The sequence below is a fragment of the Myotis yumanensis genome, unplaced genomic scaffold (assembly GCF_028538775.1).
Source record: "Myotis yumanensis isolate MYYU_CA2020_CCGP unplaced genomic scaffold, mMyoYum1.0.hap1 SCAF_21, whole genome shotgun sequence".
NCBI classification, from domain to species: Eukaryota; Metazoa; Chordata; class Mammalia; order Chiroptera; family Vespertilionidae; genus Myotis; species Myotis yumanensis.
Genome location: NW_027223772.1, coordinates 11,340,587 through 11,359,873, shown reverse-complemented (window position 1 = coordinate 11,359,873; position 19,287 = coordinate 11,340,587). Strand labels below are relative to the sequence as shown.

At 42.5% G+C, this 19,287-nt stretch overlaps 1 long non-coding RNA gene across 1 annotated transcript; it reads right to left on the bottom strand.

Moving 5' to 3' along the window:
* Nucleotides 1-7,930: 7,930 nt before the first annotated feature.
* On the bottom strand, nt 7,931-13,850 carry LOC138998779 (uncharacterized). The gene is made up of 4 exons (XR_011469261.1): nt 13,545-13,850; nt 9,329-9,410; nt 8,518-8,717; nt 7,931-8,424 (listed from the first exon to the last, which is right to left on the bottom strand). It is a non-coding gene; the product is annotated as an uncharacterized lncRNA (long non-coding RNA).
* Between the last annotated feature and the right edge of the window lie 5,437 nt (nt 13,851-19,287).

Below are 19,287 nucleotides of genomic sequence, written 5' to 3'. Positions count from 1 at the left end.
AAATCAGCCACCCATGAGGGGACTCGACTTTTCACTACCTGATGATGGCATCACACCTGCATGATCCTGCCATGCTCTCGCTCCCCTGTGGCATCCCAGGGGACCCATGAATCAGCCACAACAGGAAGCAGCTCTCTGGCCTTTGAGAATCCACAGACCCTCTGCAAAGCCCTTAAGCTCACAGGGCTGATCTCAGACTACAGATCCCAGACATCTTAAATCCTGGGAAGCAGCCTCTTTTGACTTTTTCCTTCTCCTCCTACAAACAATGCCAGGTCTGTGTCTTCTGTACACTGCTCAAAGATGTGTGAGGACCCAGCAGGTGGCAGCTGGACCTGGTACACCCTGGGACATTTGCTGAGTGGCCTCAGACCCAACACTGACACTGAGCTTGAACCTGCATCAATCTGGTGTACACCACTCACCTCTACCTGGGGACTCCCTGAGCACCTACCTCATGCAACTTGAATGCTTCCAGAGACTCTTTCATTCACTGAGACTAACAGGCACCCAGCAGACGGAGGCAGACAGGGAGGCAGAGCATGGTGTGCTCTGGGACTTTTGCTGACCTGTCCCCAGGCTCAATGCTAGTAAAAGCCAGCTTTGGTGCCCTGCTTGGACCCTCCTGTGCTCACTCAGCCTCGGTAGAGGCTGTCACACATTGTGAATTGCTTTGTAGATGCAAATAGATTGCCCTGGGACAGTCACATAAAGCATCTGACATTGTTCAGCACCAGAGTCCCTCCCAGGAAGCCCCAGGACCAACACGCCCAGTGGCAGCTTCCAAGCACATCAGAGCAGGATACAATTAGCCTTACTAGAGGGATATCCAAAGAGAGATCTAGGCAGGCACCAGAACCTGCTGAGATGAAAATCGCTCCACCTGGTCAACACCTGTCAGCAGCTCATACACTGCACTGTAGGCAGGGTACACTGGTCCCAGCCAACTAGCCTGAGCATCGACTCAATACATGCATGGGCCAATAGCCATCAAGAATCAACTACCACAGGAAGGTTCACATAACATACATGGCACATCCCTGGAGCACTCAACTCAGGTGATCAAGAAAACCTTGCCACTGGGTTCCACAGGACACCTACTACACAAAGTCACAGTACCAAGACTTGGGTTCTAATACAAAGAAACAAACACACAGAGGCAGCCAAAATGCAAAGAAACATGCCCCGAATTTAAGAACAGGAGACACATCCAGAAAAAATGCTAAATGAAGTGAAAGCAAGCAATATACCAGATACAGGGTGTTTTAAAAAAAATGGTTGTAAGGATGTTAATAGAAATTAGGCGAAGAATGGATGAAATCAGTGGGAACTTGAAAACTGATAGTAGGCATGAAAAAGAACATTTAAGCCATATAAAAGATCCAGTCAGAAATAAAGAGTACAACCTCTGCAATGAAGAATACACTAGAGGAAATAAATAGTTGGATGAAGCAGAGAATCAAATTAGTGATTTGGAAGAGAAGGTCACAGAAGACAAAAGCAGAAAAAAGAAAAACATGATTTTTAAAAATGAGGACTGTTTAGGGGACTTTTGGGACAACATGAAGCATAACATCCACATTACAGGAGTACAAGAAGGAGAAAAGAAAGATTAAGGGACTACAGCCTATTAAAAGAAATAATGACCGAACACTTCCCTAACCTGGTGAAGGAAAAGACACAAGTACAGGAAGTTCAGAGTCCCAAAGGAGATGAACTCAAACAAACACGACACCAAGACACATCATAATTAAAATAACAAAGAGTAAAGACAGGACATCTTAAAAGCAACAAGATAAAGACAGTCAGTTACCTACAAGGGAGCTCCCATAAGATTGTCAGCTTGTTTCTCTGCAGAAACATACCAGGTCAGTAGGGGTTGGCACAAAATATTCTAAGTAATGAAAAGCTAGGACCTTCAACCAAGACTACTTTACCCAGCAAGGCTGTCATTTAAAATGGATGGAGAAATAAAGAGCTTCGCAGACAAGAAACAGCAAAGAAGTGTGTTACCACCAAACATTAGTATAAGAACTATCAAGAAGGAATAAAAGGGAAACAGAGTTAAAAGAATAAAACATATCTATGAATAATCACTTTAAATGTAAGTGGCTTAACTGCTTCAATTAAAAGGCATGATAGCTGAATCGATAAGAAAACAAGAACCATATATATGCAGTCAATAAGAGACCTACCTCAGAATGAAAGATATACAGACAAAAAGCAAGGAGATGGCAAAAGATATTTCATGCAAATACAAACGGAAAAAAAGCTGGGAGGTAATACCTATAGCTGACAAAATAGACTTTAAAACAAAGGCTATATTGAGCAATAAGGAAGGACACCACATAATGATAAAGGGAGCAATCCAACAAGAGGATATAACCCTTGCAAACATGTATTTCCTCAACATAAGAGCACCTAAATGTGTAAATCAAGTCCTGATGTACATAAATGGAGAGTTAAACAATAATATACTCATAGTAGGGCATTTTAATACCACCTTGGCATCAATGGCTGGATTTTCCACACAGAAAATCAAGAAGGAAAGAGTAGCCTTAAATAACACACTAGATCAAATGGATTTAATTGGTATCTTCAGAGCATTTCACCCAGAAGCAGTAGAATATACATTCTTTTTAAGTGCACGTACAACATGTTCTAGGATACACCACATGTTAGGACACAAAAACCAGTCTCAGGAAATTTAAGAAGAATGAAATCATATCAGGAATCTTATCTGACCATAACTGTATACAACTGGAAGTCACTGAGAAAAAAACCGATATACAGGTGATCTATTACTTAATTGTACACACCTAAAACCACCCTGCCCCAATAAATTTATTAACAGAGAAATAAAAGCAATGAAAAGCAAAAAAATAAAATAAAAATCTGGAGATACACAGTGGCGAGAATTGCATGTCAATATACTTAATGTATACTTAACTGTGGTTAAAACTCTAAATCTTATATTTATTTGACCACACTAAAAATGAATAATATAGGATTGAAAAAAAAAAACAGAAAAAGAAAAAGATAAATCTGCAAAACACAGAAAGTCTTGGAAGCTAATTAACATGTTACTAAACAATGAATGGTTAACAATGAGATCAAAGACATAATAAAATGATACCTTGAAACACATGGAAATGAGAGGACAACAATCCTAACTCTATGGAACACAGCATAAGCAGTCCTAAGAGGGAAATTCATAACATTACAGGCCTACCTCAAGAAACAAGAAAAATCTGAAATACATCATCTAACTTTACACTTAGAGGAACCAGTGCAAAACAAAAAACAAAAAAACAACAAAAAAGACACCACAAAGTGAGAATAATAAAGAAATAATAAAGATCAGAGCAGAAATAAACAAAACAGTAAAAAACAAACAAGTGATCAATGAAGCACGGGCCATTGTGTGTCAGTGGTTAGAGCTATGGTCCACGCACCAAAGGATCATGGGTTCGATTCCCAGTCAAAGGCACGTACCTGGGTTGCAGGTTCACCCCTGCCCCCTGTTGAGGTATGTGTGTGTGTGAGAGACAACTATTTGATTTGTGTGCTTCACATTGATGTCTCTCTCTCTCTCTCTCTCTCTCTTTCCCCTCCCTCCCTCCCTCCTTCCCTCTTCTCTAAAAAAAAAAAAAAAAAAAAAAAAAAAAAAAAAAAAAAAAAAAAATTCATTGGAAAATATATCCTTGGTGAGGATTAAAAGAAAAAATAACTTCTCAACAAACCCAGATGCTGGACTGGATGGCTTCACAGTGTATTTCATCAAACATTCATAGAAGAACTAATACCTGTTCTCCTCAAACTCATCCAAAACACTCAAGACAAGGGAAGATATCCAAGCTCATTTTATGAGTCCAGCATTATCCTAATCCCCAAACCAGAATAAGACTTTACAAAGAAAGAAAATTATAGGCCAATATCCCTGATGAACATAGATGCTAAAATCCTCAACAAAATATTGGCAAACTGGATCCAGTAATACATTAAAAAGATTACACAACATGATGAAGTGGGATTTATTCCGGGGATGCAAGCTTGGTACAGTATCTGCACATAAAAAACATGATACAGCATAAACAAAATAAGGAATAAAAATCACATGGTTATAACAATAGATGCAGAAAGAGCATTCAACAAAACACCTTTTCATTATAACAACTTGCAGCAAAATGTGAATAGAGGGAATACACCTCAACATAATAAACATCACGTAGATAGAAAGAACGAAAGAAAGAAAGAAAGAAGAAAATGAAAGAAATGAAGGAAGAAAGAAGTTGCAGAAGATACAAATAAGTAAAAGCATATATGGTGTTCAAAGATAGGAAGAATTACCAACATTAAAATGTCCAATGATGTATTTCAGAGAGCTACAACAAATACCACAAAAATTTATATGGAAGTACAAAAAAAAAACCCCAACACACACACACAAACACATACACACACACACACACACACACAAAAAAAAAAAAAAAATCAAAGAATATAAAACCAAGCCAATAGCCACAGTGATCTTGAGAAAGAACAGCAAAGTTGGAGGAATCATGCTACCTGATAACAAACTATACTAAAAGGACATAGTAATAAATATAGCATGGTACTGGCATAAAACAGACATATAGATCATTGGAACAGAATAAAAAGCCCAGAAATAAACCCATACATTTATGGTAAATTAATATTTGACAAAGGACACAAGAACATACAATGTGGTAAAGATAGTCCACTCAATAAATGCTATTGGGAAAATTGGACAAGTATGTAGAAAAATAAATGAATGCAGACTACCTTCTTACACCATATTGAAGAATAAACTCAGAATGGATTAAAGAAATGAAAGTAAGATTTGAAACCATAAAAATTCTAGAAGAAAATAAAGGCAATAAATTTTCATAGCAATATTTTTTATTCTGATATCTCTATTTGGGTAAGGGAAGCAAAAGAAAAACTAAACAAATGGGACTACATCAAACTAAAAAGTTATTGCACAGCAAAGGAAACCATCAACAAAATGAAAAGACAACCCATTGAATGGGAGAACATATTTGCCAAGGATACATCTGATAAGGGCTTAATATACAAAATTTGTGAAGAAGTTATAAAACTCAACATCTTAAAAAAATCAATCCAATTTAAAAATGAGCAAAGAACCTAAACAGACACTTCTCCAATGAGGACCTGCAGATGAGTATTACACAAATAAAAAGATGCAGAGCATCACTAATCATTACAGAAATAGAAATTAAAATCACAGTGAGGTATCACCTCACATCTGTCAGAATGGCTATCATCAATAAATCAATAAACATCAAGTGCTGGTGAATATGTGGAGAAAAGGGAACTCTCCTGTACTCTGGGTGGGAATGCAGATTGGTGCAACCATTATGGAAAGCAGTATGAAGTTACCTCAAAAATTAAAAAGAGAACTGCTTTATGACCTAGCATTTCCACTTCTGAGAATATAACTGCAGAAACCTGAAACACTGATCTGAAAGGATATATGCAGCCCTATGTTCATTGCAGCATTATTTACATTAGCAAAGATTTCACAGCAGCCCAAGTGCCCAGCAGCAGATAAGTGGAGAAAAAGCTGTGGTACATTAACAGAACGGAATACTACTCACCCACACACACACACAGGAAACGAAGGAAATCTTAACTTTTGCAACAGCATGGATGGAGCTGGTGAGTATTATGCTAAGTGAAGTGAAGTAAGCCAGTCAGAGATATACAAGTTCCTTATGGTTTCACTTATATGTGGAATCTAGTGAACAAAATAAACTACAATCAAAATAGAAACAGGCTCATAGATATAGAAAACTGACTGACAGCTGTCAGAGGGGAGGGAGGTTGGGGGACTAGGTGAAAAAGGTGAAGGGATTAAGCAAAGAAAAAAACTCATAGACACAGACAGCAGTTTGGTGATTATCAGGGAGAAAGGGGTGTGGGGAGAAGAGGGTTTAGAAAGGATAAATTGTGATGGAAGGAGACCTGACCTGGGGGCAGGGGGGAGGGTGGTGAGACACAGAAATCAACATACAGATGATGTATTATAGAACTGTATACCTGAAAGCTACATGATTTCATTACCAATCTCACCCCAATAAATTCAATTTAGAAAAATAGGCCATTGTGACACATGCTACAACCTGGATGGACCCTGCAGACGTGATGCTCAGTGAAGCAAGCCAGTCACAAAAGGACAAATATTGTGTGATTCCACTCACCTGAGGTCCCTAGAGCCGTCAGAGTCATAGAGACAGAGGTAAGAGGGAGGGGACCAGGGATGGGGGAGTGGATGCAGAGTTGTTGTTTAGTGGGGACAGAGCTTCAGTTGGAGAAGATGAGAACAGTGATGGAGATGATGGTGGTGACGGCAGCACAACAATATGAATGTACTTAACACCACTGGACTGCGCCCTGAAAAATAGTTAAAATGGTAAATTTCATTGTGTATATTTTACTGTGATAAAGATATACCAAAAAAAAAAAAAAATAGAAGGCACTGTCCTGGGTGCGGGAGAATTGGGTAGAGCTGTTCTGCATCTGCCCTCCATGGGTGGTTGGGTCACTGTCAAAATCCTGGTTGTGAGATTTTTATAAGATATTATTGAGAGCCAAAACCGGTTTGGCTCAGTGGATGGAGCGTCGGCCTGCGGACTGAGGGGTCCCAGGGTGGATTCTGGTCAAGGGCATGTGCCTGGGTTGCGGGAGCGTCCCCAGTGGGGGGTGTGTGGGAGGCAGCTGATCAATGTTTCTAGCTCTCTGTCTCTCTCCCTTCCTCTCTGTGAAAAATCAATAAAATATATTTTTTTAAAAAAAGATATTATTGAGAGAAACAGGGTCAGATTACATGGGCCACCTCTGCATTCTCTCTTACAAATAATGTCAATCTACAATTATATTTTTAAAAGGTTAAAAAATAAAAGGGGTGGCCCAGATTTGGTTGTCCTGCCCCAGAGAATCTGGTCCAAGCAGGTCCAGTTGGGGTCTGGGCTGAGTATAAGGAATTGGCCACGGGCACTGGTAGTCAGTGGGATTGAGGGCCACCATCCAGACCAGTGACCTCCACAGCTATGTTCTCATCCCGTCACGGAGCTTCCACAGCCTTTAAGACAGCTGCTGTGTCTCAGCCACTGCTAATGCGATCGATCCGGAGAACAGCTCCTTCACTGTACCACCGGGTTTCTTAAAGGAGCTTCAAACCTTTTAACCATCTCACAAAACACAACAGAGGCAGCACCGTCCTCCCACAGTGACCCTCTGCTTCATTAAACCACATCCACCAAGTGACAAGGATGGGCCTTTTGTGCCATTCCAGGAACGCTGGGCCAGGGTCCCATCGACAGAGCAAATCCACTTCTCGGTGTCTTGGGTGGGTCCTGGGCCCAGGGCCCAGGAGTGACGCTACCCAAGAACAAGGATGAAGGAAGGGAGCGTTGTCGTTGCAAGCATGTGTCTTTTAATCATCTACAGGTCTCAACTGCAGAAAAGATACTTATGCTCCGTTAAAGGTCAGGAAGGATAAATAATTTTTCTCTGTGTACTCGGCAGAGTGGTGCTCAAAATTAAGGTAAAAATAATACCTTGTCTTCATATGCTCTCTCCTTCCAGAGATGGCTCCAATTTGCCTGTCAACTTGACTGCGAGATGGAAGAAGGAATGCTGGTGAGTGAAATCAACACATCCCATTTTTAAGGGTTAACCCAGTGGTCGGCAAACTGCAGGTCGCGAGCCACATGCGGCTCTTTGGCCCCTTGAGTATGGCTCTTCCACAAAATACCACGTGCAGGCGCGCAGGTACGGTGCGATTGAAACTTCGTGGCCCATGTGCAGAAGTCGGTATTTTGTGGAAGAGCCACACTCAAGGGGCCAAAGAGCCGCATGTGGCTCTCGAGCCGCAGTTTGCCGACCACTGGGTTAAAAGAAGATGAGAGACGGAGTGTCACTCATCAAAGGTCCGACACCTTACTCTGTGGTCCAGTCAGGGAGGTTCTAATTGTCCATCAAAGACTGTATCATTAGGGTAATAATGTGGGCTGTCATGAAGAACTTTTCAGTGTCTGAACCCAATAAAATCTTGCTCCTTGTGGTCCATGATGTGGGCCAGGGAGCCACCAAAGCTCATCCTCTCCATACAGTGACTCAGGGCTCCAGGGCTCCTCTGGCTTGTGGATTCAGCTGGCAATGAGCACAGACCCATGGTGTAGAGGTTGGACAGAGGAGTGGTGTCAGGATGGCCTGGGAGGAGCCACTCATGGCTGTCCTTGCCTCTGGCCAGACCTGACTCACTTGGTGAGAGAGGCTCAGAAATGCAGAACAGCACAAACTCCTTGCATCTTGGCACATAGGACAGCACATTCACTCTCTTGTTCCTGTACCTGTGCAGCCAGCCAACTCAGTCACCTTCAGAAAGAACATGCAGAGAGAATAATAAAATAAAAGTACCTCATGCCAATCCACATAGCACTTCAAAGTACTAAGAGTAAAAAAACTCACTGTCCATGCATTTCTACAGAAAGGTTACTTGCTGTCCAGACCCATTTTCTCCCTTCCTTTTCTTCTTCTCAAAAGAACCGAAGATATCATTCTGGAGCCACCGAGATGGAGCAGGTCAATGGCTAGCTGTCCACCCAATGATGACAACCATGGTCTCAGAGAGAATAGTAACTGCGGACTCCAGAGAGAGCAGCAGTGGGCTGAGTGGGGAGAGAAGTGAGAAATTGACAAGCGGCCAGCACGGTGGTGAGCTGATTTGTCTTGAAGGCAGTGAGTCTTAGCCCTGCTCTGTGAGCAGGACGGGAATGACTCACAGGACTGGACCAGGGGCCTGTTGGAGCCAGAGTGGGGGCTGCCCTGGATCCTCCCCCTCTTCTTTCCTGGCCTTGCTCTTAAGCCATGGCCTGGGCATAGCCCTTCAAATGCTGAGGAAAAAACCCATCTCTGGTGTGGACCTGGGAAAACGGGGCCCTGGACTCCAAAATATTGGGGGGACTCCTGCTTATTTTTCTTATTTTTCTCTTGCCAGTTTTCCCCGAAAACTATCGTGTTATATGAAGCTTCCACACAGCTCATGGCGGGAGAGGAGTCTAAGATTCTGAGAGAACCAGAGCTTCTAGCAGAAGGACCGGGAAGGTGGCTGAGATCCAGGGGTAGAGGAGCTATGGGTGAGCTGGACCCTCACAGAGCACATCCCAGAGGCCAGCATAGGCTCTGCGCACACTGATGCTGAGGTCACCCCCAGAGCTTCCTAGACACAAGTGAGGTCTGAACTTTATAGGCCCCACAGCCTTACAGTGTGGGCTCTCACCTCTGCCACTCAGTGGTGGGAAGACAGACTGTGGAGCTTGTCCGGTAGGGGCAGCACATCCATCACCAGCCTCATGTGAAGTCTGGAGGGAGAACGGAACTGCATGTGAACAGGCACAAGGGTCAAGTGCAAGAGGCAAGGGCAGTAGAGCCCCAGCTGCAGACCCACCACACCCTGCACTTTAGTTCCAAGTACAGCTCTTTTTTGCAATAGTAAGAATTGTAGGTTTGACTTTGAAGAAAAAAGACCTCAAATTACATTAGAGATTTCCATTTTGGTTTGTCACATGTTCAATGGATGTTAGCTGAACCCAATGTGGTAATCATTTCACAGTGTAGGTAAATCAAACCATCGTGCTGTCTGCCTTAAACTTATACAGTGGTGTATATCAATTATTTCTCAATAAAGCTGGGAAAAATAAACAGTGCCTTAATAAATGGGGAAAAAAAGTGGTTATAGATGCAGTGAAATGCATACACAATAACTAAAGAAAACAAATCAAAATACACACATAACAAATAGTATCATCTTGCCCTGGAGGCATGCTCAGTGGTTGAGCATTGATGTATGAACCAGGAGGTCATGCATAGAGTCCCTGTCAGGGCACATACCCTGATTGTGGGCTCCAACCCCAGTAGGAGGTGTGTAGGATGCAGCTAATGAATGATTCTTTCTCATCATTGATGTTACTATCTCTCTCTCCCTCTCCTTTCCTCTCTGAAATCAATAGAAACTATATTTAAATAAATAAATAGTATCACCTCAAAAAGGTATTTGGATATATAAATTTACCTAAGACAAACAGAAATACTTTGAAATGTTGACAGTGGTTAACCCTGGATAATGGAGAGAAGTGGTTTCTTTTACCTCATATATTTCTTGTAAATTTCTACTAATGATCCTGTATTGTTTTGATAATGAGAACAAATCTTCTAAAAAAACATTTAAATAACTACTTTTGGTTTAAAATGCATTTTGCACCCATGTTCAGTGACCATCCACTCATCTTTGAGAAACTTAAAAGGTGCTTTGGGTGTGAAATATCCTTTAAACTGCATTCTTGCACGCTAACAGCCCCTGAATGAGAACACTTGGCTTTGGAGATGCTGGGTCTGCTTGGAAAAAATAATGGGGCAGGGGCTGGGGCGCAGTAGGGGAAGGGGCAGATCAGGAACCCTGAAGAGAGGCTCCTAGGCAGGATGCCTCAGTATCCACAGCACAGGCTGTATTTGAAGAATTCCTCATTGGAAGGCTGATATCTACAGTAAAGGTTCAGATCTGATCAATTTTAGGCATGAGCCATAGCTAATTTTCTTTTAGAATGGTTTTTGCTGTTCTTATTGCAAACCTATATATATAAAAAGCTCATATGCTTAATGTCCAACCGTCTGACCAGTCGCTATGATGCACACTGACCACCAGGGGGAGATGCTCAATGCTGGAACTGCCTTGACGAGAACTGGCAATTTACAGAAAACCTGGAACCCACAAGTAACACTCAGCTTCCCCCAAGTGGGACACAGGCCCTGCCACCACCGTGAAGCGACACCCCACCAAATAGCAGCCAACACTGCCGAGACCCCATGGCGCAAAGCCCACAGACCAGCCCAGCACAGAAATGATGGCTGTGGGTGCCAGGTAATGATGTCACATAGGACACCCGGCTTCCTCTCCCTAGTGACTAGCCTCCTTGGAGTTTCTTCATCCCACTTGCTTTATAGCCAAGTGAAAACATTTTACAGTTTAACCAAATGTCTGTGAAACCTTTTCACGTGCCTCATCTCATTTCATCCAAACAGAAGTCCTGGAGTAGGTAGATAGGAGACTCGGTAGAATCCTATTTTCTTTCAATTAGCCGGAAAATGGAGATTTAGAATGTTTAGAAACTTGGCCCAGCTGAAAAGAAATAAGAAATGGTAGAACTTGAAAATGACTCCAGGTTTTCTCACTACACAGAATATAGTCAAACAGTGCTACAGTTAAATAGTTCACCCTTTGTTCTCCCTGTATGATCTGCAATAATAATCTGCTTCGTATTGATATTTACTGCTGTGTTGCTGACAATATCCTGAAAGAAAAGTTGGGGGTGCTTCACTGGGCTGGAAAAAGTTGAGCTAAATCAGAAAGCAGGTCTAATTAAGCAAGTTTATCAACATACAGTGGGGCCTTGACTTACAAGTTTAATTCCTTAGGAGACTGAGCTCCTTAAGGAGCTCGTTAACTCAAATTACTCTGTCAACTCAAAGCAAAAAATCGGCCGAGAGACAGCTGGTATCTCAAAAAACTCGTTAGTCGGGACACTCGTAAGTCAAGGCCCCACTGTATGTATAAAGCTCTCAGTGGTGCCAGTCATACCCATGTGTTTCAATCTGTCATTGTTGATCATGAGTTTGGTTGACTGTGATCAGAATGCACACTCTGATTTCAGGCCTTTGAAACAGCGATGGTCTATAATTGTAAATGTTTCCTGTGCACTTCAAGTGAACTAGTGCTCTCCATCTGTGGGGTGTGATTCTCTAAAAGTGTCAGGTCCAGTTGCTGAGAGCTAGTCTCAATCTCCTACACTCCATTGTTTTCTGCTTGTTGTTTTGAGATCAATCACCCTTTCAAGGTAGGATTTGGCAAATGCCTTGAGGGGAGATTGCAGGCAGATGTGGTGGCTACTTCCCTGTGGTTTCTGCCTCTCTGAGGTTCTGTTCCTCAAATGCCCAGCTGCTTGGGCACCTTGAATTTCAAACTCTGTTTCATCCTTTGTCCCATGGAATGACCACTTCCTACTTGAACTTCATTCCTATGTGCTCTTCACTATAATCATGATCACCATACTTGGACATGATGAATGACCAATAAATGTTATTATTCCTTTTTAATAATCAGCCTCTCCCCTCCATGGAGGGTTCCCTGTTCCCTCTCCTCCATGCCCTGTCCCCTCCATGTAGGTTCTGTCTCCTCCCTGCCCTTCTCCCTTAAAGTGGGCTTCCCTTTCCCCGCTGCCTGCCCCCTCAAAGTGAGGTTCCTTGTCCCCCTGCCTGCCCCCTTCATGGAGGGTACCTTCTCCTCCCTGCCCCTCCCCCTCAAAGTTGGGATCCCTGTCCCCCTGCCCTGCCTCCTCCATGGATAATTCTGACTCCTCTCTGCCCTGCTCTCTCAAAGTGGGGTTCCCTTTCCTCCTGCCCTCCCCCCTGCATGGAGGATTGCCTGTCCAACTGCCCTGTCCCCTCCATAGAGGGTTCCCTGTTTCCCCTCTCCTCCTTGCCCTGCCCCCTCTAATTGGGGTTCTCTTTCCTGCTGCCCTCCCCCTGCATGGAGGGTTTCCTGTCCCCACTATGGGGTCCTTCCCAGTGGGGTTCCCTGTCCCCCAGCTCTGACCCCTCTATGAAAGGTTCCCTGTCCACACTGTCCTGCCCCCTGCCTGGAGGGTCCCTTCTCCTAGACACACAATGTCAGGGCCTGGAATAAGCTCTGCCCCTGTCCATTCCCTTCCTTCAGCTCTCCTCTCCACCCTCCCCCGCTCCCCCCCTCAATGCATACACACACACACACACACACACACACACACACACACACACACACTCTGTTTGACCAGGTAGTTAACTTTCTGGGGACTACAGATCTGTCTTGTCCCCTGGCTTGAGACAAGTCCTGGAGAAGCAGGACCCCTCACTGTCTGGCTTAATAGACAGGGGTCCTGCTGGGGTCTGGCTGGAACTCTGTCCCCAGCTGCCTCCTGTCAGTACAGCAGCCAGCACTCATCCAGGTCCAGGGAGCACACGCAACCTGCACCCGAATGACGGGGGACCAGCTGCCCACAGAGAAGGAGCCCACACTTGGGCTCTTGGTCTCGCACGGGGGCTCTTGGTCCCAGGTGGCGGCTTGATGGAGCCTCTCCACTCTCCTGCTTTCTCCCATTACCCGGGGCTCACCAAGTCCCAATCCTTCGGGAAAGTGACTCCTTGGCTGCCCCCACAGAGCAAGGCTCAGAGAAACCCCAATCCTCCAAGTGTTTTAAATTCCTGACAAGCCCAAGTTCACCCTTGGAATGAACCCTTCACGCCCACCACAGCCCCCACCACGTGGGACACTCCAGGCCGGGCCCCTGGGAAGTGCCAGATAGGCTGGAACCCGCACTCAGTTGCGAGGGGAGGGGGCGGAGGGAGGAGGTTTAACAGGGCTTTTAGGCGGGAGGCGCTGGGCAGGTGAGCAGGAGGGCACTCACCTTGGTGACATGGAGGAAGGTGGTCTGGCCCAGCACTGCCCCTCACCAGCTTCAGCTCCAGTTCCTCCCTCAGATTAGCAAGAGGATCCAGGCCACACGCGGGAGAGGAGCGCCTGCAGGATGGTGGCCTGGATTCCAGGCTGATGCACTTGGTCTGGCAGCGGGGCGGCATCCACACCAGCACGCCTCGGCCTCCAAAGGCTCCTCCAGCTCCTCTGCCCGCGGGACCCTGGCGGACTCGGGCGAGGCAGCGGCGCGAGCCAGGAAGCCCAGCGGGTCCTGTGACTCCAAGTCCCTCCAGGCTAGTCCCCCTCACCCACGTGGACGCCTGTGGCCAGATCTGCCAGGCTGGCCTGCCAGGCGCATTGGCCGCTGCAGCGCCACCTGGTGGGGCCTCTGCGCAGTACCAGGAGGCCATCCTCCTTTGCTCAGTAGTGTGGGTTACCTCATCCACCCAGCATTGCTTACTGACAGTCTGTCCCTGCAGAATAATGTCAACACAGGACACTTCTGCGTTTTGACCAAGTCAGTGTCGAGAGCCAGAATTTTTCATGAGGTCACTGGTTTGGTCATCATGATGTAGAATATCTGTTCTTTTGACTTATTTTATTAAATGTTTTCTATTAAAGAAGGATATAATTTTTTGTAGATGTTAGAAAGGAGGGTATGTCATTATATTATGTGTATACCAGGTGTCAGCAATTTATAGTCAGTGGGTGAGATCTGGCCTATTGCCTGTTTATATATGTCCCATGAGATAACAATAATTTTTATTCACGTTTTAAAAGTTAGAAAACAATGAAAAGAATATTTTTGATACATAAACATAACATGAAATTAACATTTTGGTGTCCATAATTAATGTTTGGTGTCCATAATTACTGTTTGACTGGAAGGCAGACATGTACATTCATTTACATATTGTCTTTGGCTACTTTCATGTTACAATGGCCAATGTGAGTAGTTATGACCAAGATGGTATTGTCTACAGAGCCCAAACCATTTACTACCAAAGCCTTTACACAGAAAGTTTGCAGAGCCTTGTCCTTCACAGAGTAGATGAAGGCCATGTGCGTTATTATTAGCTCTGTATTTGGATTTCAAATGATTTTAAATGTCACATATTGCACATTTTAAAACCAACAAAATATGCCTAGCTAGTGTTGCTCAGTGGTTGAGCATCAACCAATGAACCAGGAAGGCACAGTGCTCTGAAACCCAGTCATTTGCCTGGGTTGCAGGCTCAATCCCCAGTGTGAAGTGTGCAGGAGGCAGTGGATCAATGATTCTCTCTCATCATTGATGTTTCTCTCTATCTCCCTTCCTCTCTGAAGTAAAACAAATATTTAAAAAATAATAAATAAAATCAACAAAATATGGTAAATATTCACCAGTAAAGGAATACATACGTAGTTCTGAAATACTTATATGAATAAATATTACAGGGCAGTTAAAATCAATAAAGAACTATTTGTCTCAAAGTAGATACATTTTAAAATTTACGATAATATAAACAAAATAGTTCCACAATATTACATAAAATATACCTGTATATAAATCCAGAAAGAACTAATACCACATAGGGTTGATTGATATCTATCTATAATAATAAGAGCATAATATGCTAATTAGACTGAACATCCTTCCAGACGAGCTTCCGGACAAAGCCAGGGCTACAAGGGATGCCCGGGTCCCGGGTGCCTGACAGCGTTCGGGGGGTGGGGCGGGGGGGGGGGAGGTAGGAAGTCCGGATCCCGGGTCCCAGAGGGAAGCTGGTGCTGGCAGCTGGGGGAAGGAAGGCCTACTCTTGCATGAATTTCATGTATCGGTCCTCTAGTATATGTAATAAATGATTAAAAACCTAAATTAGAGGAATGATTAGAAAATTTATAATGGAAATATAAAGAGAGAAATTGGACTGAAAAATTATACAGAGTATTACTGTATTGTATTATTTCTTTATTATTGTATTATGTTTATTTTTTATAATCCTCGCCTGATGATATGTTTATTGATTATAGAGGGAGAGAAAGAAAGAGAGTGAGGGGCAGAGGGAGAGAGAGAAACATCTATGTGAGAGAGAATCATTGAACACTGCCTTCTATATGTGCCATGACTGGGGATTGAGCCTGCACCTTTTTGGTATATGGGACGATGCTCCAACCAACTGAGCTACCCAGCCTTAGAGTTTCATTATTTATTAAAAAATGAAAATAGAAAGAAAGAGGGCAAGATATGATCTCTGTTTTTTCTACACTGTTTATTCTACATCTATTAGATGTTTTCTGTACCATAAATATAACTTATCATAAAAAAGGAAGGCAAGATGGCCATGGAAGTATTTATTTTTATTTGTTGACAAGAGAAATGTGAATGGTGTAAATGCAGATCAAATCTGCACATACCACCAAAAAATAAATAAAATTGATGGTAATCAATTGGTTGGATTCTGATAACTTATCAGAGAGTCACCAAATCATGACTAGCTTATCCTAAAAGAAAAATAAATAACAGCCAATAGCTTTTAAGGAATACACACTAGATATATTAGTTCTTCTAATGCAACAGGGAACTGTTCCAAGGCTAATGTGAGACATTGAAACCAAATAAAAACTGAGCTTCCTTATAAAAACTTTATTGTTCCCAATAATTACAGATCACAAGATAGTTGCTGCTCATTACTTGCATATGGCTAAATAAATTCCAGTAACTAGCTATGGGATTAGCTTTCCAATGTTTAATAATTTACCTTATTTATCTCAGGGAGTTTGAGGTTTGGCCATTCTGCCTTGTTTCACAAAGTACATTGAGCCTCATTTCATTGCCCTTTTCCAATTATTTCTGCTAAGCTTAGGATGAGCCCAAAGAACTAAAGTAGCATCCTGGATATTTGGTTAACATGCCCCAAAGGTGTGTGCTTTAGGGATAAATCTCCAATAAAATATGTTTCAAGGCCATTTCAAGGATGAACCAAACTTCCAGGAACTCTTCACATTTCACCATTCTTGGAAAAAGATATCCTTGATGCCTAAAAGTGATCATTTCCCAATTGTACTAATTCTAGGAATAACCATATGAAGCCTTATCTGCAAATAGTAATATTGTTGGACTCGGAAGATAACAAGGTCCCTCTGTTGTTTAAAAGCCTCCCTGTGTCCCAATCAAAAGAGTGACTCTATATTCTTAGTGTTTTTCTAAACATTTACTGTCCCCTGCAATTCATTTGCCCTGTGTGATGACTGTCTTTTACCCACACTGGTCTTTAAACTTGTAGATAATTTATATAATCTACCAGATGACTCTTATGATTTATTAACATTCTGAAGTTACAAGAAAAAATACTTGCTTATACTTGCTAATACATCTTAGTTCCCAATATTTCAGAAGGAATATTCTAAAAGACCACAAGATGGGGGTATTCCTGCATACAAGCAAATGCTCTAAGTGGTGCACTGAGCTCCCAAGTTTCAAGTTCTGCTTTGTTTATGTTTGTTTGTTTGTTTGTTATTTTAATTTCTTTATTGATTAAGTTATTACCTATGTGTCCTTATCCCTACATTACCCCTCCCATCCCCGCCCCCCCCACTCATGCCCTCACCTGCTGTTGCCTGTGTCCATTAATTAGGCCTATATGCATGCATGTAAGTCCTTTGGTTGATCTCTCCCCCTTACCCCCACCCTCCCCTCTCTTCCCTCTGAGGTTTGATGGTCTGATAGATGTTTCTTTCTCTCTGGATCTGTTTTTGTTCATCAGTTTATGTTGTTTATTATATGTACCACAGTCCCCAGTGGTCTAGTGGTTAGGATTCAGCACTCGCAAGTTCTGCTTTGACCAATAAGGTAGTCATTACCCACATGTGGCTAATTTAAAATGAAGTAAAAGGAGAAATCACGCTCCTAAGTTGCACTGACCATGTATCAAGAGCTCAATAGCCATATGTGGCTACTGGCAACTCTACTGAACAGTGCAAAATAAAACATTTCTATTCTCACAGGATTTTCTAGTGATTTTTAAATTAGTTTTCTTTAATTTAAAAAAATGGAGAAAGCAAATCATATCAAGCACCATCTCAGATCACAATGGCATAAAACTAGAAATCAACTACAATAAAAACTATTTAAAAAATCAAACACCTGTAGGCCAAGTAGCATGCTACTAAACAATGACTGGGTTATCAGAGAGATCAAAGAAGAAATAAAAAGCATCATGGCAACAAACGACAATGAAAACACAACAATCCAAAATCTATGGGACACAGTGAAAGCAGTCTTGAGAGGGAAGTTCATAGCTCTACAGGCCTGCCTCAAAAAACAAGAAACAATGGTAATAAATTATCTAACCTTACAACTCAAAGAGTTAGAGCCACAAGAAGAGCCCAGTGTAAGGAGAAGGAAGGAAATAATAAAGATTAGAGTGGAGATAAACAACATAGAGACCAAAAAAACAATACAAAAGATCAACAAACCAAGAGCTGTTTCTTAGAAAGGATAAATAAGATTGATGAACCTCTAGCCAGGCTCACCAAGAAGCAGAGAGAGGACCCAAATAAACAAAATCAGAAATGAAGGAGGTGAAATAACAACCAATCCCACAGAAATACAATTATGAAAAAATACTATGAACAACCCTATTCGAACAAAATTCTATGGACAACCTAAATGAAATGGACATATTCTTAGAAAACTACAAGCTCCCAAAACTCAACCAAGAAGAGTCAAAAAACCTGAATAGGTTGATAACTACCGAAGAAATTGAAACAGCGATCAAAAATCTTCCAGCGCCGAAACCGGTTTGGCTCAGTGGATAGAGCATCAGCCTGCGGACTGAGGGGTCCCGGGTTCGATTCCGGTCAAGGGCATGTACCTTGGTTGCGGGCACATCCCCGGTGGGGGGTGTGCAGGAGGCAGCTGATCGATGTTTCTCTCTCATCGATGTTTCTAACTCTCTATCTCTCTCCCTTCCTCTCTGTAAAAAATCAATAAAATATATTTAAAAAAAAAAAAATCTTCCAGCAAACAAAAGCCCTGGTCCGGACGAATTTACAGGGGAGTTCTACCAAGTATTCAAAGAAGAACTAAAACCTATCCTCCTCAGACTATTCCAAAAAATTCAAGAGCAACGCACATTTCCAAGCTCTTTCTATGAAGCCAGCATAACCCTAATCCCAAAACCAGATAGAGACACCACAATAAAAGAGAACTACAGGCCAATATCCTTGATGAACATAGAATCTAAAATACTCAACAAAATCCTAGCAAATCGGATTCAGCAATACATTAGAAAGATCATACACCATGACCAAGTGGGATTGATTCCAGGGATGCAAGGATGGTTCAATATCAGCAAATCAATAAATGTGATACATCACATAAACAAACTGAAAGACAAAAATCACATAAACATATCGATCAATGCAGAAAAAGCATTTGACAAAATCCAACACCCTTTCTTGATAAAAACTCTCAGCAAAGTGGGAATAGAGGGATCATACCTCAACATAATAAAAACCCTATATGACAAACCTACAGACAATATCATACTCAATGGGCAAAAACTAAATCCATTTCCCCTAAGAACAGGAACAACACAAGGATGCCCACTTTCACTACTACTGTTTGACACAGTACTAGAAGTACTAGCCATAGTGATCAGACAATAAGAAAAAATAAAAGGCATCTAAATTGGGAGAGAAGAGGTAAAACTGTCCTTATTTGCAGACGACAAGATATTATACATAGAAAA